Raw genomic sequence first — 26,549 nt, 5'->3', positions numbered from 1 at the left:
GACCTAAGCCCAGAGTCCCAGGTAAACAGAGATGGTTGGTCATCTCAGTTCCATGTCAAGTTATGAGACTTAAATGCTAAAATTAATTACGGAAACCTCAATTAATGCCTTTTTGTGTTGGAAGGATTTCATATGCAATATAAAACAAGAAGAACAGGGACTGTGGGTACGTAGGAAACCCACTCAGTTGTCAAAAATGTTTAGAGAAACAACACATTTGCCATGAAGGTTGATAATTCACAACACTTACATAATTATAAGTTGCATAGTTATCAGCTTCTAAGAGTTTGGAGGTGGTTGTTTTCAAACTAGAATATTAGTTCAGAGACTGGAAGGAACACTGACTACCAGCACCCTTAATATTTCAGTGAGACAGAGACATATTTTTAACTTCTAAAAACTGTGGTTTTAAATGGCATATTATAATTTTGTTCTCAAAATACAGTGTTCTTTTAAAGATTATTCAAATATGATCACCCTCTAAAGTTTCATCTTTCTTTTTTCCCCTCATTTACCACATAGATCAGTACCAATTATAATGTTCCTTCAAGTCAAAGCTTAAGAATCTCAAGGGGGTTGTGGGGGAATCCACAGGGGTTCCTAGCCCCCCAACCCAGTCAACTCTAGGGGCAAGAACCCTTCCCAACATTAACAGTAAAACCTATCTGTCTTGGGAACTCCTGGGCCCTTCTCTCCAATTCCATTCTCTTCCAAAGACCCCAAGGTCTTCTACAATGCCCTAAAGAAATAAATTGTAAAATAAAGTCCTTTTTTACTCATTAATAAATTCAGGACCCCAGGGCCAAGCAAGCGCACCAGGAGTAATTCAGATGGATTTGAGGACTTAAAGCAAGAAACAAGTGACTTTGGTTGTTATGTTGGTTCATGGGGTGTTTCCTCTTTTATTCACCCCAGTGACAAAGGGCTGTAAAGTAGTAGTTCATAAAATATTCCCAAAATCCCTTCACAAAGTTGAAAATGGCAGCTTTTAAAATTGGAGCCAGTTCACCAGTAAGGCAGTTCACCAAATCTCAATACTAGATCAAGTTTCAGATGCTGGTCATGCTAGGCCTCCTCTGTCCTCCTCTCCTACAGCAATCTTTCCCAGGGCACTTCGATCCCCATGTTCCCGCTGACACTCCCCTGTGACACACACACACACACACACACACACACACGCACACACACCTTCCTAATGCTCCTTCTGTCTGGAGCCAAATAAATGCAAGATCAAGCAGAAATAAGCAGAGCTTCCTTTCATACTCTTGCTTTGGGGAAGAGGGAAATTTGCTTAAATAAACCATATGCTGATTTAAGAAGAAACGAACTGAACGGCAGGGAGACCGAGTCGATGTCTTTCGCTGGAGCTGCTAGTGCCTGTCAGATACTCAGTCACACAAGTCAGTTGTTAGAATCGCCATGCCACCTGCCTGACCTGAAGTCTTGTTTTAGTCTTCGAACCTGCTGATACTGTCTAGTGTTTACAGACTTCCAACGTTTACTGTATATCAAGCACTGCCCTAAGTGTTCTCCTTACTTACCCTTGCTTAACTAGCACAATCCTTTGGGATAGGTACTGTTATTAATCCCACGTTAGAGCCAAGGAAAACTAAGGCTTAAAGAGGTAAAGTGACTTTCCCATAGGGACCCTGCTCATAGACTGCAGGGCTGGGATTTAAAGCAGTGCTGGCTTGGTTTCAAGGCTCATAGGCCGGTGTTGGCTTCCTACCATGCTCAAGAAGCCTCCTCCAAATCCCGGAGGTGATTACCAATCTTAGCCTTCTAGACTAACTCCTCACCATCATTCATAGCTTTGGCTGATTCTATCCTAAGACTCACCTCTATAAAATTCTGCACACAGAGTGAAGCATCTTCTCTCTTCCAGTTCCAGGTAGACGGGCTCCCTGTGTCTTCTTGAATGATCAGATTCAAGTTCAGTGTTTCCACCAGTGGTCCACTTTCTTTCAGGCAAATTCCAGGCTATATCTGCACAAAAAAAGGGGAAGAAATAATGGCATGTAGTGAAACTTGGGTAAAGTTCTAGACTCAACTTACTTTGAAAGTTTTTAAATCTTATTCATTTGTAGGCAGCAATGGTTCTTTCTCTCTAGCTGGCTCTCTCTTCTTCAACTCCCTCCTAACCTTAATCTGATCTACACCTTTCCAAGAGCTTCTTAAGGTACACTGTGTGACCTGTTGTTATCTACGTGACATTTGCAGAATATCGTGGAGTAGATGAACACAGAAGGGCATCATGTCATGTCATTAGACATCTAGGCAAGACACCGAGAAATGCTGCAGGGATCAAGAACCTCAGATTATTGTTATCGAATTTATCTCTGGGCTTCGAAGAATTCCTAATTTGATTCTGTAATAACATGTCCTTCCAAATGCCCCAGAAGTTCTCAGCTCAGATATCATGAGGAAATGTAATCACATTCTCTAGCCCAAAATTATTCAGTACTGAAGGGCTAATGGTGCTCTAGCTTAAAGTTGATTCCCCCAATACAGAGTATCAAGGGCTTCTCTTGAGCCCTACTCTGGGCTGCCACTTTGAAGTTGAGACCCAGGTTCATGTTCAGTCTCCAAAGACCCATTTCCATCCCTTCCTCCCACCCTTGATCTCAGACATCCTTCACTGCCAATAGGCTGCATTTTTATTTCCCCCGCAAACACAACTTTCAGAAAGCTGCAATTTAGAAGTTTCATATACATTTGCTGGAAGCCTCCTTAAATAGGAAGTGGCTTCATCATTCACTTAAGAGTCCAAACACTACTTCCCGCGCCAAGGGCGAGGGCCAGGTCCACCCCCGCGCGTACACCCACCGGGGTTGTACGCACTGCCCACGGAATCACCCTACATTTTAAAACGAAGGGTCTGATTTCATATCGAAACTTGACTCTATCTCGGGTGGGATTTTGTCTGCTTCTCAGCCCCTGAGCCCGAGTTCTGCGTTGTGCCGAGATGTGGTCGCCTCATTGTGCCCGGCTGGCCTTCTTACACGCGCATTTTCTTTCTTTACATTTTTCTCTTTTTGCTAAGAAACGGCAGTGTGCCTCGCTTCCCTGACCCAGTCGCAGCCTGTCGTCCCCTGGACAAAAAGCGGCGGCCCGCTGCTCCCTGCAGCCGTGGTGGCGGCGGCGGCACAGCGCAGCCGGGGCCACCCGAGGCTGGTCGCTCTGCGCCTTTGTTGGGCCGGCTACAGATGGTGCCCCAGCACGGGGCTGAGCCGAGGGCGGGTGTGGGAGGCCGGGAAGGGGGTCGGGAAGGAGGGGGGACTCGGCGCAGCAGCCAATCGGCGCACAGCCCATCAGCTGACCGCTTTTGCTTACACCAGGTGCACGCCGGCTGCGGGGAGCACAAAGCGCGGCGCACCGAGGGCGCCGGCAGCGAGCCGGGGAGCGAGGCGAGGCCCGTGCGCCCGCGGCTGCAGCGCCTGCCCGGCGGGGAGAGAGGCCGGCGGCGTCAGCCCGGGCGGCGGCATCCCCAGGCGCCTTCCTGGGACCAGACCGCTCGCCACCCCGCCCTGTGCACCCCAGTTCTGTCGCGTTCCTTCCCAACCCTGCTCGCTTCTGCCCCGGCCCCCGAGAGCCGGATTTAGCCCCGCCGCGCGCAGCAGCTGTTGCTCCTGTAGCTGCCTCGCCTCCGGTCTTGGTGCTCTGCCGGGGGTCCCCCAAGGAGCCAGTGCGCGCTGCGGGCTGGGAGGGAGGCGCCGCTCAGCCGATCCTCCTCCTCTTCCTCCTGCTGCTGCTGCTGCTGTCGCCGGCCCGTGCGCACCCCAACACCCCCGCCGGCCGGGCCTTGGGGTAAGTGCACTGCCCAGCCGAGCCGCAGCGGGAGGGGTGGGAGGCAGCCAGGGGGAAGTCGAGGCAAACTTGTCAGCGTGGCGGACGCCGGAGGGTCTGGGGGACCGCGGGATAAGATCGCGGGCCTAAGGGGGACGAGGGGGCGCGGCTCGCGGAGCTGGGGAAAATGACGAAGTCGGGCAACGAGAATCGAGTTCTTCTCCCCTCCTCAAACAAAACCAGACCTCACCAGCAGCGAACCCGGGGAGGCAGGGAACGGTGGTTGGGAAGGCAGGCCAGACAGAAATGGGCACAAGGCGATGGCGGGAGCCCAAGTGGTGGATTTTGGGGACCCACCGCGGGGAGGGTGGTGCCCGGGAATGGGAAGAAGGAGGGATGGGATTGGGATGTGAACTGGGCAAGGCAGCTGGGGCCCGAGCTAGGCGCGGAAAGGGGGCCAAGACGAGGAAAAGGAAGGTGGCAGATCATGGGTAAAGAAAAGAGGAAAGAGGTCTTGCGATGTCCTTGTCGCTGAGAGGGAAGGGGCAAGGGGCGTAATTCACAAAGCAGTTTGTGTATTGAAGTCAGCATTGGGAAGAATCTGCCCTCGGGCAACCTAACGAGGGAAAAAACCTCACCGCACACATTTTGCGTCCAGAAGGGGTGGCAGCCCCAGGAAGCTTGCCAGGGATGCTGAAATGTCAGGGAAGCTTAGGTCCCCTCCTGGAACAGAACCGGCGCGGGGTTCCCGGCTCGGTCGGGGTCAGGAGCTAGGAAAGTTTGCCAGCGAGTGTCCTTTGTGCTGCGTGGAGAGGGGTGTGGGCGGCCGCCGACTCCCGCCGCGCTCGCGAGGTTCCCGCGGCGACCGCCTCCTGCGGAGGGACTCCCTGCCTGGCAGGCTGGGCTGGGTGGGAAAGTCCGGCAGCCTAAGGGGCGCCGCGCACCCGGGACGAGTGCGAAAGTCCGTCCCGGGACGGTTGCGGGAGAGAGGGCGTGGATACTACGACGGAACGACTCGGGTGATGCTTGCTCGGGGAGTGAGGGACCTTGCTTGCCATATTCGCCGCTGTAGCCCCAGCGCCAAGGACAGTACCATGAGAGTGAATGAGTGGGTGACCGAGTGAAGGAAGGAAGGAAGGAAGAAGGGGGGATGGTTTTGAGACCCTCGAACCACATAGCGCAAAAATCCAGAACAAGGTCTCTATCCTATCCCACCTTTAGTATTTCCATTCCTAGACCCGGATAATAAAAGTGGAACTCAAATTAGGTAAGTAAGCAGGTACTCATGACTTGGGTTTTTGCACGTAGGATTTCCTGCAGGACAATATGTTGTTTTGTTTTGTAATTCGTTTTGCCTCAAGAGTCTGGATGATTTTTATTGCTCAAAGTTGATGATTATTTGCTTTTAAAAGCTAGAACCCGACGAGTGGAAAGTTCAGGAAGGTTCATACTTTGCTCAGTGTGAATCAAGAGGAAAAGTGGTGTTATTGGCTCCAGGGGCCATGTGTGTCCCCAAGTCTCTGATTTGCATGCAAATGTGAGCAGATCCTGGCAGATGTCTGGCCTCATCCATTCACATGAAGGAATTTGAAAAGACAAGGAGTCTTCAGTTAACAATAGACCTTAAGAAAATGGAATAAAGGGGCAGTGTGAATTTTTCTGTTTGAGAATTCCATGGCTTGTTGACACCTTTATTCGAGAGCCAAATTCTTTGAGTGGTATTATTTTGAAGGCTCCAAGGCTGTTTGTTCTTTACCTGGCTGTACTGTGTTTGTGTGACATTCAAGCTAGGTATTCTAAGCTACTTAGGAAAAGTGCTTCCATGAAGCAGACAGTAACTTTAATTCACTTTCGGTGGCCTGAAGTGATTTCTGAATTGACATCTCAACTTTTGGAGTTTCCTTTCATGGTCTTTGAAAAATAGTACTTTTGGCTCACACTGGTTACCCATCCTCAGAGATAAGTCGTAGAGGAGAAGACAGTTGTCACTGACCAACAGGAAGTTCTCAGTAGAATGTTCACCGTTCTGTCAAAGTCATTTGGGTCTTGAAGGCACCAAACTTGTACAAGTGCCATTCCTAGTAACAGGAGTGGATTTGGGGTCAGAGTGGAGAACAACAAATAGGGAGGCAATCATGCAATGGACCCCCAGAGCAAGGACCTTCCTGCCTGGTTGAACCTTAGCTGATCAGCCAACCCCACTGCCCCGTTCACCTCCTGGCATTGGGTGACCCGGTGAACAAAAGGCCTGTGGGCCACACGTGAGGCCAGCCATTCTACCTCCTGACACACCAGCACCAGTGGCCTCTTCTTTTGTCAGTCTCAATCACTGCTGCAGGGAAAAAGACCCTGTTCACAGAACAGCATTTGCCCCTGTTTTCTATATATTCTCTGAAAGGGACATTAAAATACCACCAAAAAAAAAAAAAAAAAAAAAAAAAGACAACATTGTTTTGGAGGACTCAGTGTTTGGGGGGGTGGGGTGGACAACAGATGTTAGTCTTCTATTTTGTGTTTCCTGAAGTTATTTTTGCTGGTTCAGTGCCTTTAACACATAATGCAGTATTTTCCATGAGGGAAAAAGAAAATGAATTGAGTCCCATTTCAGTAAGAAAATGTTATAGCCAAGTTTGCATCTTCCGTCTTAGAGCTATATAGAAGTCAGAAAGTAACAAATCATTGTAATAAACTCTTATGTGACTCTTAAACCTGGAATTCTGTCTTCCTGATGGAGTTGAGGGATGACTATAAAATAAAAATGACATTTCTAAACTAAGACTACAAACCTTTTTGTTGTAAAGTTATCATCTAGGTATTTTTGAAGCAAAATACCAATGCTTCGTATCTGTGAATCTTTGTCTTTGGCTATTATCCTGCCTGTGTGAGATCTTTATTGTGCAAGTCTAATGAAAGGAAAGATTAGGGAGTTCATTCCTTGGTAAATAAAAGTAGTTAATTATTAGAATGGATCACTCTGCTACATAAAGGAATCTCAGGCCAGCTCCAACTGCAGTCTGTGCCTCTGAAACATCATCACAGGTAGCTCTGGTGAATGTTTGAAATTCTAAAATAAAGCAAGGGACAACTCCACCATTAATCTGTCTTTGGTTAGATGCTGCTAACCCTGGATCTTGTCTTGAATGGCCAGAGACATATATATATACTATAGCAGAGATACTCAAGGGAGTACATCAAATATTTTCAAAAATCTGCCTCTACAGAGTTATATTGCTACTTTCCCCAAGCCAACTGACTATAAGTAATTATAAATAATCAGAACTGTAGGCTTTTAATATCACCTTAAGTAAGCCATAAGCCACAAAATATGGTAAATTACAGGCCTCGAATGTCATTTGTACTAGAGTTCCACAATGCTTTCTTTAAATTCATTTCTAAGCTGCAAAATAATAGTTATCTGAGTGATTCACTTGAGCATTAATGTAAGGTTGCTCAAATATTGTGTTTAATTTTTTTGAGTTATTATGCAGATCATCTATTTTGGGTTAAGCCAATCTGAAGATAAAGCAAATTTCATTTTAGAAGCATATTTTCGTTTCTGGGAACAATGGAAGTATCTTTAACTCATGAACAGAGCTTTGATTAATATTTTATTCAGTATGAAATTATAATTATATAGATTAAGTCAGAAAAACATGTATTCTCTCTTGTTTGAGCTCAAAGTACAGAAGAGAGATTAAAGTTAAGCTCTAGTTGTAAAACTCAATATTTTAGGGACCATAGAACCAGAATTTAGAATTTGTTCTAAAAGTATCTTAAATGAAGTTTGCTTTTAAATTTGTCTTATTTTAGAATATAATTATTTATCTTCTTGGTAGATATGTTAAGACTATAGCCTTCACATCTCTAAAAACAGTTAAGTGCAAAAGTGGTTATTGACATTGCATTATAATCCATGGTAAAATTATATATATATATATATATATATATGCTTCACAGCCACTCTGTAAACCGACTAAGTATAATATTTAATAAGTAATATGTATGTCTGTGTATAATATATATAATTTTATGTTATGGTGTTTTTTAAAGGAAATAAAACGCAGGATTGTATTCTCCTGTTTTTCACTTTTTATGTTTTTAAAAGCTCTATCAAAGTAAGGATGTTATTCGCAATTTTACCAGTTATTTGGTTAGTAGCAAGCTATATTACTCAGTCATAGCCAGGTGATCTTGGATCGCTTTCTGAACAGCCAGCCTTCAGATTCCTCATGGCAGAGTTGGGCTGATAAAGCTGGAGGGACTAACTACCGGAATCAATCAGATTGCTAGAAGGTGTATAGAAGCGCTGCTTCCAATACTACAAGTAAAGTAAATATCACATCAGATACACTGAAAATCACCCGTGACATATAAAGCACCTAGGTTCACACGTGCAGTGATACACACCAAAGGTCCTGTCCACTCCGACTTCAGAGGACCCTCCAAAGATGCCGCTATATTAGCGCAAGACACTTAGTTTTGAAAGCTGTGCAGTGAAAGCTGCTTTTACAGTGGCTTATTGCCTTCCATTTACACTCTTTATAGCTCAGAGGTCGGAATGTTATTTGAAAGCTCTGATTAATATAAACGAGTTGTAATTTTGTGACCCAGGCTCTCCTGGCTCACGTCTATTATACCACTGGCAGACATGTGGTCTCCACAGCTGTCCCCTCATTTGTGTATGAAACAGACACACTGGTGGCATTTTTTGGTTACCATAGTTACATTTACAATATACATGTGACATGACATCTTTCTGTGTGAGAGGAGACCTGGGAGTTAAAGTACAGCTACTGGAAGTTGGAAGAACACATCGAGCAATCCGCCATTGTCTGTGCAGCTACCTTCTCAGTTGTGGGAGGAGGGCCATCCTCCAGTAGTGTCCAGGAAAGGGCAGTCACCAGCCTCTGCCTAACAAAGATTTCCAAGGGAGGTATTTCCAACAATGCCTAACCTCTGCAGGAGAATGTCCATTAAATATTCATTTCAAAATATTTGCTCTTACTATTTATGACTGTCCTTTGTGGGATAATGTATTAGCATAGTCATTTTCAACTCAGACAGGGAAACCTGGATAGTATCTATCTTGGTGAGACCTAGGAGACCAAAAAATAAATGAATAATAAAATTTAAAAAAAAAAATCAGTTTGCCCTATTAAGCAGTAAGCACAATGAGAGACTCTTCATTTAGGGAAACTGAAAAAAGCTTTACAAAGAAAGAAAGGTGGCTTAATTGGTTTCATGCCTATAATTTTCTCCTCTAGAAAAAAAAAATGTTAGCATGGCAATAAAGAATATCATTAACCTGCATTGTTATTTCACAATAGTAATAAGTCTTAATTTGCATCCATAATACTCGTTGTAATCAAGCCCTGTGCAGAGAGTCAGGCTCAGCTCCCAGCTCTGACACTAATGATGGACGTGTGACCTTCCAGATGTCCTGCAACTCTCCCCATGCTTCCTGTTCCTATCAGAGTTCTGTATAGAGAGTTAAAGGTCCAGGGCACAACCCCCTCCTTTTCTGTAAGGTGATTTTTCTCCTTCCTAGCTCTGCAGCTAAAAGATTTTGTTGTTCTTTTTAAAATGTTCTCCCCCTAATATTGACAGTTCCCTACCACCTCATCTGGGCCCTCCTGGGGGGAAAGAACTTTCCTGGGAATACACGGAGCTATTTATGCTCATTAAACATTTGTTCACCCAATAAATATATATTGAACACCACCTGCTGTGTGCTAGGCATTATAGAAGGCACTAAAACCAAGAAAAGTTGGCTTGATTTTTCTGCAGCTTGTAATTAAATCCACCATAAACATTTGTTTCCATGAATCCACATATTCTTTTACAAATATTTATGAGCACCCAGGACAATTGGCAGTGTCTGGAGACATTTTTGGTCAGTTGTTCTCAGGACTGAGAGCAGGCAGGGTCCTACTGGAATCCCGCAGACAGAAGCTGGGGGTGATGCTAAGCATCCTAAAATGGGCAGGATGGTCTCTACAGCAAAGAATTATCCGGTGAACATGTCAGTAGTGCAAATAAGACGACTTGGGGGTGTAGCTTAGTGGTAGAGCACCCGTGACTTAAATGCCCAGTACCATACCCGCCCCCCCACCACAAACAACTACAAACCTGGGGCAGAGTTGTTCATTGCTTGTAGGCCTCAGTCTGAAGTCAGTGGGCCTTGAGTAAAGAGGAGAGGAGGCTGGAAACAGAAAATCAGTAGCAACACACAGGGCAGCATGAGCTGCAGAAAGGGAAGTTGGGGCTGAGTTGACAGCTACAGATGTCTTAGAACTTTAAGTGTTGTAAGTCTCAAACATTTCATTTATCTGCCACATTATGAGATACCAGGCATTAGCACGGTTTCTTCTTTCTTCTAATAACTAAGGGACTGGGGCCATGAAGAAGGTCATACTGACCATGAACCAGTCCCAGTTTATGGGTCAAAGAAGAGGGGATGCAAGCCTCTTCCTAGCCTGAGTTGAATGTGTCTAGTTCCCACATCTAGTCCAAGATGGAGGCTGGGATAAGAGGCCAGACTCCCCTGTTCTCTTAGACCCAGTCCCTGCTCCAGCGGGACAGGGGCTGCTTCCGGGACTGCGGAATCAGAGCAGGACAGAAGACGACAGTGATTCAGCATCGTAGCTTCGGGGTTACCAAAGAAAGCAAAGACCAGGGAGGCAGCAATTCAAAAGTAGCAAGCAGGGAGATTTAAGATGGGTTTCCCGTGCGCCTCCGGACTCCTCAGGTCCTCGGTCTTAGGTCTTAAGCTGACCATAGCAACTTAAAAAATTCTTAACTGGGGGAGAAAGTTCCATACGAGAGGGAGGCCAGGGTTAGACGACGAGATGACCCAGAACGTGTGGAAAGAATGAATTGGGAAAAGACGCTTATAGCGTCAGTTTCCTGCTTCTGATCTTGCTTTGGCGGAGGCATTCCAGAGGTGACCAGGTATATACGCATGCCCAGGCCTGGACACTGGCCTACAAACAGAGCAGAGGGACTCCACACTGCGGACTGTACGCTTGTTTGTTTCTGTAATAAAACTTGCACATCAGAGTGAGTTTTGAGTTCCGTGTCGTAGGGGTGTGTTGTCTTCTCGTTTCTCCTGCATAGTGTAGTGTTTTCTTAAGAGACGGGAAACTGAGTCTGGACCCACCACTCAAGGTTTTCATTTGTTTTTGCAACATTGGGGATTGAACTCGGGGGACTCGACCACTGAGCCACACCCCCGCCCCCATTCTGTATTTTATTTAGAGACGGGGTCTCACTTAGCTGCTTAGCGCCTTGTTTTTGCTGAGGCTGGCTTTGAACTTGCTATCCTCCTGCCTCAGCCTCCCCCAGCCACTGGGATGACAGGCATGCGCCACTGCACCTGGTTCCTCAACCCTTTTTTATTTTATGTTGAGAGAGTCACAAAGTTGCCCAGGCTGGCCTTGAACTTGCCATCCTGCCTCAACCTCCTGCATTGCTGGAATGACAGGCGTGCACCACAACGCCTGGTTCTGCTCAAGAATTTTTTCATCCTCAGTGATTTCCAGGATCCTGAGTGAGATTTGCACAGGACTTCAGCCACATCCTGAGAGTTTCCAAGACACTAATGGAATCTACATTAACTCCTCGGACATGAGTTATGGAATCTACACACTCATTAAGTCATCAGCCGATAACAGAAACACCGAGAACAGCAGAGTAGCAATTACGGGAATTCTTCGGCCTGTTATTGCAGCTGATTAGGGTTCTGAGCAGTGAGGATGACATGTAAGGTTTACCTCCCCAAAGGACCAGTTAGCTTTGCTGTGTTCTATGGGGACACACCCAACCAACTTTCTCATGTACTCACAAACTCCTATTTCCCAGCGGGGAGGTCAGGTGAAAAACTTGGGTCATTTTAAAAACATCTGAAGGGAAAACACATAGTGGGTGGACAGATGCTGCTGGGATAACTTTCTCTGCATGTGTAAAAGAGAGCAGTGTCACGATGGAACGCTGGTGCAGAAGTTCCCAGATGGCTTCACTCCCAGGATTGAGCTAAGGGAATGAAAGCTGAGTTCCATGCAAATGAGAAGCGTTAGTAATTGGAGGGAAAATATTACACAGGGCTCCCAAGTCATACCCCCCAGAGTCCATCGTTTTCCTTAGCAAGTAGTCGCAGCAGGACCATGAAAATAACCCCCAACGTGAGTTCCTTGCCTTCCAAGTGTGTTGGGAACCACCACACACACTTTATATGCATTAACTCAGTTAATCCTTCCAACAACTACCATGCAGATTCTCACCAAGGCAGCTCAAGGTCACACAGCTAGTGTGTGCTTAATAAATATTTGTCAAATGAATGAATGGATATACTCAGAGGGCAGAGTCCTTCATATTCTCAGTGTATAGCATTCCTGCTTTGTAGGCAGGACACTTTGAAGAACTGCTTCTGGGACCTGTGAATGGCACTTCAAGAGCTGCTAAGAGGCAGAGCAGGCATGTGAACTTGGGTGTGTGTGACTCTAAACCTGCCCTGTTAAAGCACTTGGCTGTGTTTCTTCCTCCTTAATTGCAGCTATAAAACAAAAGCCTGGACTAGATTAGCTCTTACAGCCCATGCATATTCTACAAAGTTATATAATTCCATATAAAAGTAATGTTTATGTAAAAGAAAACATTTTTACCACTTTTAATTTTAAAATCTCTAACTAATCGTCATTGAATTATCCTTTAAAATTATATTGGAATTATTAACAGAACATATTTTTAAACCATATTTAGGATAAATAAGTTTAAATGGATGAAAATGCATATTTAAAGATTACATCCTTCCAACCATTACCATCACACTGCATATTAAATTATATCATCGCTGTCTAAATTTAGAAGTTTCTAAAAATCGAAAAGCATCTTCCTGTTATACAGAAATTCTTTAAAAAATTCCTGTTAATATTATCAGAGATAAGTAAATTGTTGACTCTTATGAAAAGTATTAAATAATTTTTAGAAGAGCTTCAAGCTGCCAGCCATGTTTAAAAACTACCACCTGAGATCCATTTCTAAAGCTTGTTTTGCTTTAAGGTATCCTTCTGACATGCAAGTGATGTGTCAGAATGATGTGTCACTCACTGCAGCAGTGTTACAGGATGTATAACCCCAGGCAGGGGGAAAAGAGTGGGTAACAAGGCAGGTCTTAGAGTTGGAAAGACTTTGTTTCAAAAGTGCATCTCAGCTCTGTGTGCTAAGCCTCAGTTTCCTCATCTGCAAAGTGAGGAGGGTAACAGAACCTGCAATTCCAGAATCGCTGTCATTGTTCAGTCATCTGAGTCCCTTAGCCCAGTTCTTGGACCAAAGTAAGTAGTAAGCAATCAGTAGAAGCTGTATTATGACATTTTCTGACATTTCTGCCTGCTACTGTGTCTGCATTCTGAGGATGCTAATTCTGAGGCAAGAGAGCAGTTCTAAGGGACCAGAAGATGTAGACTAGAAGTTTCGTGAAGTCAGAAGTTCATGTGATTGTTACTTTTTGTGGGTAAGAGAGCTTTATATTTTTGTCCAGACATGCAAGAAATCCTGTCAGCTAATGTATTTTGGATGACCTGGCAGACAGAGGAATACATTAGAGCCTTTTTCTTTGTTTCTACATTCTGTTCTGTATCTATGTTTTCTGTTCTTTTTCCAAAAATATTATAATGCCCCTTCTTAGTCTGTTTCCTGTCTGTTGCTATGACAAAATACCTGAGGCTGCCTACTTTACAAAGAAAAGATGTTTACTTGGCTTGTAATTCTGGAGGCTAGAAAAACCAAATAGCTGGACCCCAGAGTCTGGTGGGAGCCCCTTGGCTGTGTTACAACATGTTAGAAAAGGTGACAGGGAATTGGCTATATGTTGAAGGGGCACTTGTATGAATGGGGAAAAACATGAGCTGCAGAAACTGAGCTTGCTTTATAACAACCCATTTGCCCAGGAACTACTCAATTTCTGCTACAGGCAGACTAGTCTCCTCCAGTTGTTGTGCCCCCATGACCTGATCACTTTTCACCGGACACCGCCTTTTAAAGGACCCACTACCTCAACACCACCACACTGGGGACGAAGCTTCCAACACAGTGATCTTTGGCAAACAAACATCATCGAGACCACAGCTGACCCTAAATTGTAATTCGAGGAATCCCATTTTCTAGCCAGAGACAGAAGGTTACATTTAGAGATATTCCATAAAGAGGATATGAATTCAAGATGGTGTAATAACTCATAGGCCCAAGGGCTTCACCTCTCTGTATCCACTGTGATAATAAAATCATGGGGGCATGTAAAACTCGGAAACAATGCTAAGCATCTTGAGGGTGCTCAGCAGGCAGTGCTACACCCCATTATTGTTAATTCTTGACAGCGTCATCTTCACACATCATCAGCTTATTGGTCAAACTGCGAAGCTCCTGGTTAGATCAGGATGCTCCAAGGCAGAGTCAATCAAGAAGCAAGAGGAAGTCACCAGAGGAGCCAGATCTGAGTGACCTCTTAAAGTGATCCCAGGTGGATTGACAGGGGCAGACTGCTGTGACTTCGCCTCCGCAGCCCCCTGCCCCAGTTCAGCTAGCAGATTTCCATTTGCATATGAAAGAGAGCATCATGAACATTCTCTCTGAATTCTTTGTGATGCAGAAATAATAATTATTTACAGAGGACTTCATTGTCTTGATTAACCTTCATAATCAGGGCTTCCCATTTGATCGGTGGCTGCATTTGTTGATGATGGAAGGTTTCCACACTCTCAGTCCTTAAGTCTTTTGCCACGTGGCTACCCTTGCAGGCCAGTGAATGGAACTTGCTAAGGGTGCTGAGAGGAATGCGTAGCAACCCCGAGCATTAGGTATTTCCCATTGTAAAGATGTGGGGAAACCTGAGGCCAGGAACTTGCCCAATACCTTTCAGGTGGTACAGACGTCAGAGCAGCTGCTCCGGCTTCTGGTTCTCCTCTAGGTTGGTTGCACTGGTGACACTGACCCTGATTTCCCCGCATCTCCTTGCCCTTGCCTGAAGCATAGAATATGCTGTCTTAATTTAGGATTATTTATTCACATCGCTGTAATGCCATCACCACCAAACAGCTCCGTAAGGGAAAGAAAAGTGCCTTCGTCTCAGGTCCCTGGCACCTGTGATAGCACTTGGCACGTGGAAAATGCACTTAGCAAATATTCGGCAAGTGAAAGCATTTCCATGGCATATGTCTGTTTTCATTTTGCCAATGCTGTGCCTTTTCAACAATTTTTATAAAGTTATTTTCTCCATAGTTAAAGAGAAAACAAGTGGTTCTTCAGGATGGATTGTACTCCTGTTGGTGTTTATTATTTTAGAGAGTGTGTTACAGAAATTTGAACTCGTCTGGGGAAGTTTTTTGTGCTATTATTCCCAAGCAAGTGTTAGTAATCAAAAGATATTCGCTATAGGACCCTAGAATATCTTAGAAGGGTGATGTGGGAGGTGAAGACGATGTATGTGGTATTATTTCTGACCCAAAGGAGCTTCCAAACTCATTGGAGAGAGAAAGTGAAGGGAGACAAGCCAGTGATCATCGGCAGAAATTCCACAACAAAGCAGGGGGAGAAAAGGGGTTCCTTTTTTATTTTTGGCACCAGGGATTGAACCCAGGGGCACTCAACCATTGAGCCACATCCCCAGCCCTATTTTGTATTTTATTTAGAGGTCTCAGTGAGTTGCTCAGCACCTCACTTTTGCCGAGGCTGGCTTTGAACTTGCAATCCTCCTGCCTCAGCCTCCCCAGCTGCTGGGATGACAGGCCTGCACCACCATGTCCAGCTACGACTTCAACTTTGAATCTCTACCATATCACGTACTAGCTGGGCACTCTTGGTGAAGAGACTGAATTTGGGGGCCTAAACTCTCTCACTTAGATCTTGAAAGAGTATTAGGAACAGAGCTGTCCTGAGGACACATGGAAAGTACTGGTCCAGTTCTGAGAATGTCATGGACACTCGCTTCGGTCATTTGGCAAATATTAACCGTTCCACTTGTGCGCAGATCATTTTCTGTGGACGAGGGGTACGGTGGTGAGCAAAGCAGGTGGTGTGGAGCTTGCTATCTCTGTGTGATGACTCCACTGATCACCCACACGTGGATGGGAAATGACAGCCGGATCAAGGAAGCCCAGGGCAAGAGAAGCATGGAGGCCAGGAGCACATGCCATGGAGGCTTCCCAAGAAGACCCCCTAAGGAAGTGACCTTAAGACCAAAATCTCAATGACAAGCAGAGTTGACCAGGGAACGGAAGGAAGCGGAGAGCGCAGCACTGCCTTGTTAACTGAAGTCCAGAGGTCAGAAGGTGCTGGGTGGGCTTGAGGAACAGAGAAGAGGGGTGTGCCACGGGAGAGAGGAAAGGGGGACTCTCTTCCCCCTGCTTCCAAAGCACACTTGGAGTTAGGGAAGGCAGAATGCAGATGAAGTTCAGCAAAAGGAGAGTTCTAGTTATACACAGGAGAGATGTGCCCCAGGCTTTCCCGGAGAAAGCCTGAATTCCCAGAGAGGAGAGTCTCCCGAGCCGTTCTGAGTCTTGGCTGGTTGGGTGTCAGTCAGGCCGGGGTCCCACATGTTGGAAGTGGCCTGAGCCAAGCTTCAAGAACAAAGGACAGCCCTGGAAGAAACCCTTGCCTTCATTTCTGTGTGACCTTGTACATGTGAACTGACTTATCTGAGTCTTGACTGTAAAGGATGATTTTTTTTAATAACATCACAGGATTGCGAGAATGGAAAGATACGATGTAAGTGAGCCTGGCACACAGGCAGTTAGCTTAGCTTCTTCCGGTTCTGCTGTTCTTTGTCTTCTCCCCCTTGAAATATGATTTCCTTCTCTGTAGCTGCACCTCTGATAAGATGCAAGTTAACTGACCACCCATCACCGGGGTGGCCCATAGATGAAAACTGGTTGAAATTAATTTGGGGAGGCCTGAAAAATTTCTCTTGCTTGACCAGCGCATGGCTCCTGTGTAAGACATCATTCTTTTTTTTTTTTAATTATTTATTTTTTTATTTTTACAGACTGCATTTTGATTCATTGTACAAAAAATGGGTTCGTCATTTCATTCGTATGGTTATACACGATTTAGATTCATACCATTCATGTAATCATACATTAGCATACTACAGTAACGCAACCACAATTCACAATAGCTAGGTTGTGGAACCAACCTAGTGGCCCTTCAACAGATGAATGGATGAAGAAACTGTATATATACACAATGGAATATTATTCAGCCATAAAGAAGAAGAAGAATATTATGGCATTTGCAGATAAATGGATGGAATTGGAGAATATCATACTAAGTGAAATAAGTCAATCCCCAAAACCAAAGGCTGGATGTTTTCCCTGATAAGTGGATGATGATAAACAATGGGGGTAGCGGGTGGGGAATGAGAGGAGAATGGAGGAACTTTAGATTATGTAGAAGGAAATGAGAGGGAGGGGGTTATGAAAAATGGTGGAATGAGAATATCATTCTTGCTCATGATCCCCATATGTAAAAGGTATTTGGCTACATCTAGCTGATGAACATGGAAGAGACCCATGCTAAGTGCGAAAGGTCATCCATGAGACTTGCATGTTGCATATGTCCCTTTCTGAGGGATGTGTTCTTAGTGGAGAGGTTTTCTTTTTAGCCTGATCTCAATCATTTAGGGTTCATAATTCAGAGACCATTTCAACACTGAGTTAGTGCCAGTTTGCCTCTGTAATAATTTTTGTTCTGCCTTTGTACTGACGTATAACTAAATTCAGACACTATCACCAAATAGTTACCAAAGGAGCCGATGGAGTTATTTTTAAGCAAGATTGGTTATGCCTCATTCTTTCACTTTGCTTTTGTCTCACCCCACCCCACCCCTTTATTATTATTATTATTTTTATTTTTGCAGTACTGGAGATTGAACCCAAGGCCTCACAGATGCTGAGCAAGCTCTCTACCACTGAGCTACATCCCCCCCCCCTTTTTTTTGAGACAGGGGCTTGTTAAATTGCCCAGGCTGGCCTTGAACTTGGGCTCCTCCTGCCTCTTACTGTGCTTTGTAAAGGCAGTCAATCTCTGACTCCCCTGCCTCCTTTTATCAACAACCTCCTTTTCTGTCTATGCCCTTTGAGGTCTTCAGAAATCTTTACTAGATTTTGATGAAAAAAACTCCCAAGTGTCTCTCCAGCTGTCATTTAACTCCCAAGTGCCAGTCCTGTTTCCAAATGCTTCCTGGATGTTTTCACCCTGAGAATAACAAACATCACTAGGGGGTGAGAGGAAGCAAATCCAGAATGGACGGTGGCCCTGTAAGTGGAAACCACTGGCTTCTGAGGAGGAAAGAAGCCCCCGCCAGGTGGCCCGGCAGGGAGGAGGGCTCCCGCCCCTGTCCTCCCACCCAAAACGCTCAGGTGGAAACACATCCCCTCCAGAGTCGGTGCTGGCTCTGGGCGGTCATCGCAGTCTCCCAGACTCAACCTCGGCACCCTGTCCCTCCTCGCGTCTGGTTAGCTGACCACCCCAGTTCCAGCTGCGATCACCCTTTGCTTAGCAATTATGGAAGCACTTCCGAGCTGGTGGCCTGGTGTGGGTCTCCTCCCAGTGCGCCGGCCCCAGGGCGGGCGGACTAACCTTCCTCCTTACAGACACGGTCCCTGGTTCCCCGTGAGAGGCACGTAGGGGTCTCCGCCGGGAGGTGTCAGGGCCCCTCCACGTCCACTCAGGGCCCTGTCGTGCCTCTGCCTTGAGGATCAGGCACGTGAGCACTGGTTCAGAGCCGGGTCCCCGCCCTGGTTTCGTCCAGTCTTCTGCGCCTGGGTAGCTCGCCCTCGGGTGCTCCCTCTCCCTGTGCGCTCGCCTTAACCTTGCGCATGCTTCCTTCTGGGGTTTAAGTGATTGGTCCCTCCCAAGTTCATGTGCTGGCACTTACACACCCCTAGGAAGGTCCGCAGAGCTGAGGCCCCTGCGGGTGTGGCCAGTCGGGATACCTTGCCCTCGCCAGTGGCTGAGAGCCCTCGGAAGGAGGCTCAAGGACGGGCTCCGCACCCCGTGCCCTTCATCTCTCCCGCCACGTGAGCAGACAGAGAAGCCCTGCCCAGACCCTCTCTTCTGATGCCTAGATGTTTGGGTTTCCTGCCTCCAGTACTTTCAGGAAATTCTGTTCTCTCAGGGGGTGGGGGAAGGAAGGAGAGTAGACTGAAGCAGACATCATGACCTCATGACATTATGACTCATGACCCATGTGATCCCGCAACGTGTACAGTCAGAAAAATGAGAGAGGACACTCCATTTGTATATGTCCTATCAAAACGGATAAATGCATTCTACTGTCACCTACAACTCATGAGAACAAATAAAATTTTTTAAAAAACAGAAATCTATAGCAAAACTTTCTATTCCTTATAAATTACCCAGTCTTGGGTATTTTGCTAACAGTAGCAGGAATGGACTAATACACTTTGTAAACGGTCCCTTTTGAAACCCTTTATTCACTCCCTTTTGAATGTAGCCGCTGTTTTCTTCTGGGTCTCTGACAAGAATAAGCAGTGAAGAAAACTCCTCAGGGAAGCATGAGAGGCCCCGCGTATCGAGCACAGCCTTACCTTCCTGTCTTGATTTCGGTTCCTGTCCTGGCATAACTAAAACCCCATAGAAGTGCCAGAGTTCCTCCCCTGTAGCTATTCCAGGTCTGCGGCTGCTAGTAAGTGGTGAACAGCTGGCTCTGCAGAAACAAAGTCCTGATTTGTAGGGCCAATTTTAAACGTCCAACGTGACGTCTCTGAACTTGCACTTGGAAAGAACAGCTCGCCATTAGCTCTGGATGTCACGGCTGTGCCTGCAGCGTCCCCTCAACCTGGAAGTACTCCACCCGCCCTGTGCCTCACGCAGAAGAGTTGCTCATGAACTACTGGAGTTGGTTTCTATCACTCCTGCGGGCATGTGGAATAGTTGAGACCCTCATTACCAGCCACATGTTGATGGCTTTATCAGTCCAGAAATATTGTGCTAACATAGGTGCCAGGTAGATTTTTAAGACTTAAAATCCCTGAAGTGAAAATAAGCTCCTTGTTCATATTTTTATGCCAAGGTACTGAGCTGACTTACAAAAGTTGCTTAATTCTCCAAGATAATAGCCCTTTTTCTGGTCTCATTTTCAAATTATGTTGCCATGGTCCTCATTTAAATATAATGTTAAATAATAATAAGCCACCATTACAGTATACTTCCTTACTTATGTCCCTTTAAACCTAAAATTCTTTAGAAAACTTCTAAGGTGCACACTCATCCTAGCTATATAAGATTATGCTGCAATTTATTCTCTTTTTTCCAAAGAAAATAGCACATATTTACTACTGAACTCACCTACTAGCACAAGCATAAAAACAAAGAGAAAAATCATTTTCCCAGTAAAACATGTCCAGCTGTGTAGATAGTGGTGGTGTTTTCGGCTTGCTATGGTAAGACGACAGTGACCTTGAACAGCATAAATCTGTGTTCTGTCTCATGCGCAATTCCTTAGAGACCCTACTTGGTGGTTCCCCAATGTCTCCTCTTAGAATCGTACCTGATTTTATTACCAGCTTCATGAAGATCCACTGAGGGATGGACATTTTGCTTCTGTCTCTTACCCAGGAAAAACTTTATCCCTAAAGTCTCATGAGAAGACACAGGGAGGAGGAATGGAATCGACTGCACACACCATAACGGCAGAGAAAGGGAAAGAGATCTGCAGTTTATTCCAAATTGTGTTCTAACGAGAAAGAACCCTCTGATTTAGTCCAACTTTCTAAGCGATAACTTTAATTTTGTTTCATTTAAAAAAAAAGACTCCTATATTTAACGTTCAAAATGTAACTACGATTTCGATTTGAAAACCAAGGTAAGCATGAATAAAGATGATCTCGTAATAGCATTGGATCATCCAATGCTTTAGATTTTAAGGGTTATGAATGACAATACAGATATTCAACTAAAATTATTCTTTTTGCTTTTAACTTAATAAAACACATGAAGAGAAACTATAGGAGGCATTATGATTTATAATGGCTGCTGGCATTTTAATGTTATCAGCTGTTCCCTGGCACCATTTGATTACACAAGGCCTAAACTGTATAATTAAGGACCTTCCCACTAATGTGCACCATTGGATTTATGGTCTCCTGGTCATCAGCGCTGTGAGCACTTCTGAGTATTGGACCATTAGTTTCAAACTCATACTAAGATAGGAGAACCACTGTCATCAAGGAGACGCTATTAAAAGAAACTATTTCAAATTCAGGGAGGTGGTGTTCACCTGATTGTCATTTACCAAAACAATTTAAAAACCTGATTAACAGAAATCCTAATTAACTAGATTTTGCTCCCATGAGTCCACTTTTAGGAGAAAAGAGAAAATTGGAAGAAAATAAGTTAATAACCAAGGCTTTAGAGTAAAAAAAAAAAAAAAAAATTCCAATATGAGCTCATTATCAAGGACTTGAAGAAAAGTATACTTAAAAAAATAACACCCTTATCAAAGGCAAGAAAGTGGGTATTAAAGTTAGCATTCTCTTCAATACAGAAAAGAAAACTAATCTATAGGCTAAAACCTTGGTTAACCAGAAGAATAAGCTCAGGAATGTGGCAAGGCATATAGAATATTGGAGATCCAATGAGAGCGCTAAGGCAGGTGGTGTGACAGAAAAGGTCCTAACTTCAAGTCCAATAAACTTGGCTTTAACCTCAGGTCTTTCACCTAATAGCTATGGGAATTCTGATGAGTCACTTATATTAGTCATGGTTTTGCAAAGAAACATAACTAATAGATACAAATACAGGTAGGTAGATAGGCAGATAGGCAGGAAGGTAGGATGGATGGATGGATATAGAAGTGCATATGTATTATGGGAATTGCCTCATGTGATTATGGAGGAAAAGATGTCCAGGAGGCTGAGACAGGAGGATCTCAAGTGCAAAGCCAGCCTCAGAAACAGCAAGGCGTGCTAAGCAACTCAGAGAGACCCTGTCTCTAAATAAAATACAAAATAGGGCTGGGGATGTGGCTCAGTGGTCGAGTGCTCTCGAGCTTAATTCCTGGTACCCACCCCAAGAAAAGAAGTCTTGCCACCATATGCCAACTGGAAAATCTGGACAACTGGGGTTCAGTACTAGTGTTACGGGATCGTAAGTAAAGCACCGTCTACGGTTTTTGTGCCCTAACCTGCTCGCCTTCCTAGTCTTTGGTGTTGGGGACTCTCAGAGCCACCGTGGGGTCCAAGTCTTATAGGAAGGCATACCTTTTACTTCATTCTCTTGTAATGATTAAGAATATCAAGTTCTTTAAGTTCTTATTAGAATAAGTAGTTATAAAAAATAGTTTACAGAAGGAATTCAAAACCAAGTTTATTTGAAGAGTTCAGGGACAGATGGCTTTATTTTACTTTTTAAAACATAGCATTCAGTGTGCTTAAGTTCTGGCAACTCAGAGGCCATGTTCTGTCATTCATCTGAATACTGCTATCATTAACCTTGACTAGCAGGAAATTTTATGGTAAAGATATGTACACTTTCACATGTCTGTCCTCAAATTTTAAAGGAACATTCTAATGCGGAAGGGATATGTTCTTGACATTTTCTTTGTCTGAAGTTTAAACAGCACTTAATTGGCAAATTCTAAGCGGTCAGACTCTTTAGAGAAAGATCAGAGACATAGGCTCCCATCTTAAGGGCATGGATGTTTTATTTTTTAAAAAATAAAAGTGTTGTAGAAATGTCAGATAGTAATTGTTATTACTGGATTAAAAGTCTAACTAAAGGTAGCATGGAGCCCTAGTCAAGCAGAGAAGAATGTAGTGAGTGTTCTGAAATAGATGTGAAAATGTTTGGCATAGGTTGATAAGGAGAGTTATTTTCACTATTACAAACTAAACTTTAAAAGAGTCTGGGAGCAAAATCAAATCTGATGGAGTCTAATGGAATTGCTTAGCTTGGCTAGCATCCAAAAATCTATGGCTTGGTATTAGCAGCCTACACACTGGCATTTTCTGTACTGGCCATGATGAATCTGTTTTTCGTTGGTACATCTGTAGTGTAGGGTGTACCATCCAAAACCATTGCACCTACCAGCTTATATGCAATTTATTAACACAGCGTGGTGAAATCCATGTCCACAGTGAAGATACTAAGCACGATGCTGTGAAGTACTTAAAAATAAGTCATGAAACTGAGCCTTCTAGGCATATTAAGGCTGCCAAACTAAAGATTTAGCATTTATTTAACATTTAATCATGCTGCTAATTACAAAGCAATTATTTCATATAGACATATTACAAGAAGAGAATTAAAATGATCTGTAAAAGACTAAAATTAATTGATTTCACGGTAGTTTTTATATCACTGCACTTGCTGGTGTTAAAAAGAAGCAATAAAAATAGCCTAGTTGTTGGTTGATATTTTATTCTGTTTAGCTTCCTGTCAGTTTCTCAATGCAATAATGTTAAATTGCTACTTATGATTCCAGCTATGCAAAAAGCCCATTTCTTTTAAAGAAAAAAAAATTTCTTGATCATAACCAGTGAATTTAACAAGAGAAAAAAAAATGTTTTTCCTGTCTTCCTTCCTTTGCCTATCATAGAATCTCAGGTTTAAAAGGGATTTGAAAGACCAAAGGTTCAAGAATTTTTCAAACTGTGTCTGGTGTGTGAGTTTCAGAACATTGGAGGAAAAATGATTTGGGCACAGAGCTGAGATAGTTCATGAATAATTATTAGTCTGGCTCACTAGGTCCTCAAAGAAGAAGCTGCAAAGATCATCGAATTTATCGCAGCTTTTGAAATTAAGAAATGGCTCTCTCTATATATTTCTATGCATAAGATTTGTAGGTAGTGGGAGCAGACAACCAGCTTTCATAATCACTTACGAGTATTAGGGGTGTGTGGGGAAAGGGGTTGGACAATCAGTGCTGTATTTATTAAGATGAGCATTCACATGGAACTCATTGATGTGATCTTCTTTTATTTCCAGAAATATGCTTTTTATTGGATAGGCAAAACAAATTTTTGATTCTTTTTTAATTTTTAAACTTTATTTCTAATTAGTTGTACATGAGAGTAGAATGCATTTATATATTTTGATAGCTCATACATAAATGGAGTGTAATCTCTCCTTTTTCTGTTTGTACATATTGCAGGATCACATGGGTCATGCAGTCATACATGTACATGAGGTCATAATGTCTGTTTTCACTCTACTCTCCTTCCCTACCCCTCCCCTTCACTCCCCACTACCTAATATAAAGTAACTCTATTCTTACCCTATCCAACCCTTATTGTGAATTAGCATCTATTATCAGAGAAAACATCGGTCTTTGGTTTTTTTGGGTTGGCTTATTTCACATTAGCATGATATCCTCTAACTGCATCCATTTATCAGCAAATGCTAGATTTCATTCTTTTTTAAGCTGAGTAATAGCCCATCATATATAACACACACACCACTCACACACACACACACACACACACACACATATATACATATATATATATATATATATATATATAAAATTTTCTTTCTCCATTCATCTGTTGAAGGCATCTATGTTGGTTCCATGGTTTAGCTATTATGAATTGAGCTGCTATAAACGTTGATGTGGCTGTGTCACTGTAGTGATTTTAAGTCCTTTGGGTATAAACCAAGGAGTGGGATAACTGATCTTAAAGTAGTTAATAGGTCTATTAAAATCATACACTTTTTTAGTATTCTAGAGCTACTGTAAAAAAGTACTACAAGCTGAGTGGCTTAAAGCAACAGAAATCTATTGCTTGACCATTGTGGAAGCTCAAAGTTCTAGACAATGGTATCAAGGTTCCAAGAGACTTGTACTCCTTTGTGTCTTCCCAGCCTCTGGGGATCTGCTGGCAATCTCGGGTGCTGTTTGGCTTTCAGCCACCTGAGGCCAGTCTCTGCCTACGTTGTCACATGGCCACCTCTCTGTGTGTCTCTTCCCTATTCTCTTAGAAGCATCAGTCCTATCTGAGTAGGGGCCCAGCCTCCACCAGTCATTACATCTGCCACAACCTGATTTCCAACAAAGATCACAATCTGAGGACCTTGAGGTTGAAACTTGGACATTTTTTGTTTGGGGAGGATACAACTCAATCAAAAATAAACACTTTGTTCCAGATGATGGGACTCTCAGGTAGATGTCCTAGGCGTTTTACACTCGTTCCAGACGATGGGACTCTCAGGTAGATGTCCTAGGCGTTTAACACTCGTTCCAGATGATGGGACTCTCAGGTAGATGTCCTAGGCGTTTTACACTCGTTCCAGACGATGGGACTCTCAGGTAGATGTCCTAGGCGTTTAACACTTGGTCCAGATGATGGGACTCTCAGGTAGATGTCCTAGGCGTTTAACACTTGTTCCAGATGATGGGACTCTCAGGTAGATGTCCTAGGCGTTTTACACTCGTTCCAGACGATGGGACTCTCAGGTAGATGTCCTAGGCGTTTTACACTCGTTCCAGACGATGGGACTCTCAGGTAGATGTCCTAGGCGTTTTACACTCGTTCCAGACGATGGGACTCTCAGGTAGATGTCCTAGGCGTTTTACACTCGTTCCAGACGATGGGACTCTCAGGTAGATGTCCTAGGCGTTTTACACTCGTTCCAGACGATGGGACTCTCAGGTAGATGTCCTAGGCATTTTACACTCGTTCCAGACGATGGGACTCTCAGGTAGATGTCCTAGGCGTCTTACACTCGTTCCAGATGATGGGACTCTCAGGTAAATGTCCTAGGCATTTTACACATACTAGCCCATTTCATTTTTTAGGAAAGACACTACACCACTACCCCTCTCAAAGGAAGTCAGGGAGACTAGAAAAGCAACGTACGCAGAGCTGGGTTTTAATCTCAGCAGTGGGCTCCAACGCCTGTGTTCTTTCTCCTACTCTGAAGAGCTGCCTCTGTGGGCGTCACGGTTTACCGTTCTCTTTTTTTTCTCCTGGGCAACGTAATTTCCTGAGTTCCCCAAAGCCACAGCTGCCTTTCCCACAGTAATATACTGTGCCCGGCTACTTTTTAGAATTACTTTGATCTCGGGTCTTCTGTAGTTATCCAGTGCAAAGGTATCACACAGAGATGATTGATGTTTTCGCCAGGAGGTGGCTAAAATGCCTAACACACAAATAGGTGCGCCATCAACCAAGAAGGCCAGTTTATTCATTCTGCCGCCATTTCTGAGTGCCCACTCCAGGCATAGCATTCTGCTGGACCTCTGCACTAAACTTGCCATCCGAAACTCTCCATTTCTGAACGTCAGCCTCTCCTTTAGGAAACAGAAACCATGACATTTGGTAGAGGGTTACACAGTTTTTGTTCAGGTTATTTTCTACGCTGAGTGCTCTTGGCCAATTATTACTTTCAAATACCCTAGCAAGGAGAGCTATGATACTTGACTTGAAAATAGGGCCTCTATTCTGATGAAAATTTTTGTTTGCCTCATCCAGAGAATCTGGGCCAACTAATTCTTTATGGATTTTCTTCTAATTCAGCTGGTTGATTTCCTAAGAGTACATTGGTTTTCCTGATCGAATTTTTGTGCCTCCAATGTCCACACACCAGTTTCCAACAGCCCTGTCCTCTCTGGGGTAGCAGAGAGAAGCCCAATAAATGAGATCAAGGGTCTCTTATCTCACACCTTGTTTTCAGAGAATGTCCCTGAGCCCTTATAGGGTAGTCACTGTGCTCAGTGAAGTGCCTACTAACATAAATTAAGTGTCGTTGCA

General features: G+C 44.1%; 1 protein-coding gene and 1 long non-coding RNA gene across 5 annotated transcripts in view; one reads left to right on the top strand and one right to left on the bottom strand.

The window, feature by feature from the left end:
- The window catches only part of LOC306650319, a 510,857-nt gene that overhangs the window by 63,612 nt on the left and 420,696 nt on the right, over positions 1-26,549 (bottom strand). For all 3 annotated transcript variants that reach the window (XR_013760863.1, XR_013760864.1, XR_013760865.1), the window contains exon 5: positions 1,840-1,986. This is a non-coding gene — a long non-coding RNA (uncharacterized lncRNA). The remainder of the gene's footprint in view (positions 1-1,839; positions 1,987-26,549) is intronic.
- LRRN1 (leucine rich repeat neuronal 1) overlaps positions 3,340-26,549 on the top strand; it is a 40,002-nt gene continuing 16,792 nt past the window's right edge. Inside the window, exon 1 of one of the 2 annotated variants that reach the window (XM_079122195.1) lies at positions 3,340-3,807. The gene's annotated coding sequence lies outside the window, so the exon portion shown is untranslated. Of the gene's footprint in view, positions 3,808-4,432; positions 5,054-26,549 lie in introns of those variants that run through there. The other variant, XM_079122196.1, reaches the window with a different exon arrangement.

The sequence above is a fragment of the Sciurus vulgaris genome (genome assembly GCF_902686455.1).
Source record: "Sciurus vulgaris genome assembly, chromosome: 19".
Lineage (NCBI taxonomy): Eukaryota > Metazoa > Chordata > Mammalia > Rodentia > Sciuridae > Sciurus > Sciurus vulgaris.
Note: the sequence above shows the minus strand (reverse complement) of the source record. Positions and strands in the feature narration are given on the sequence as shown.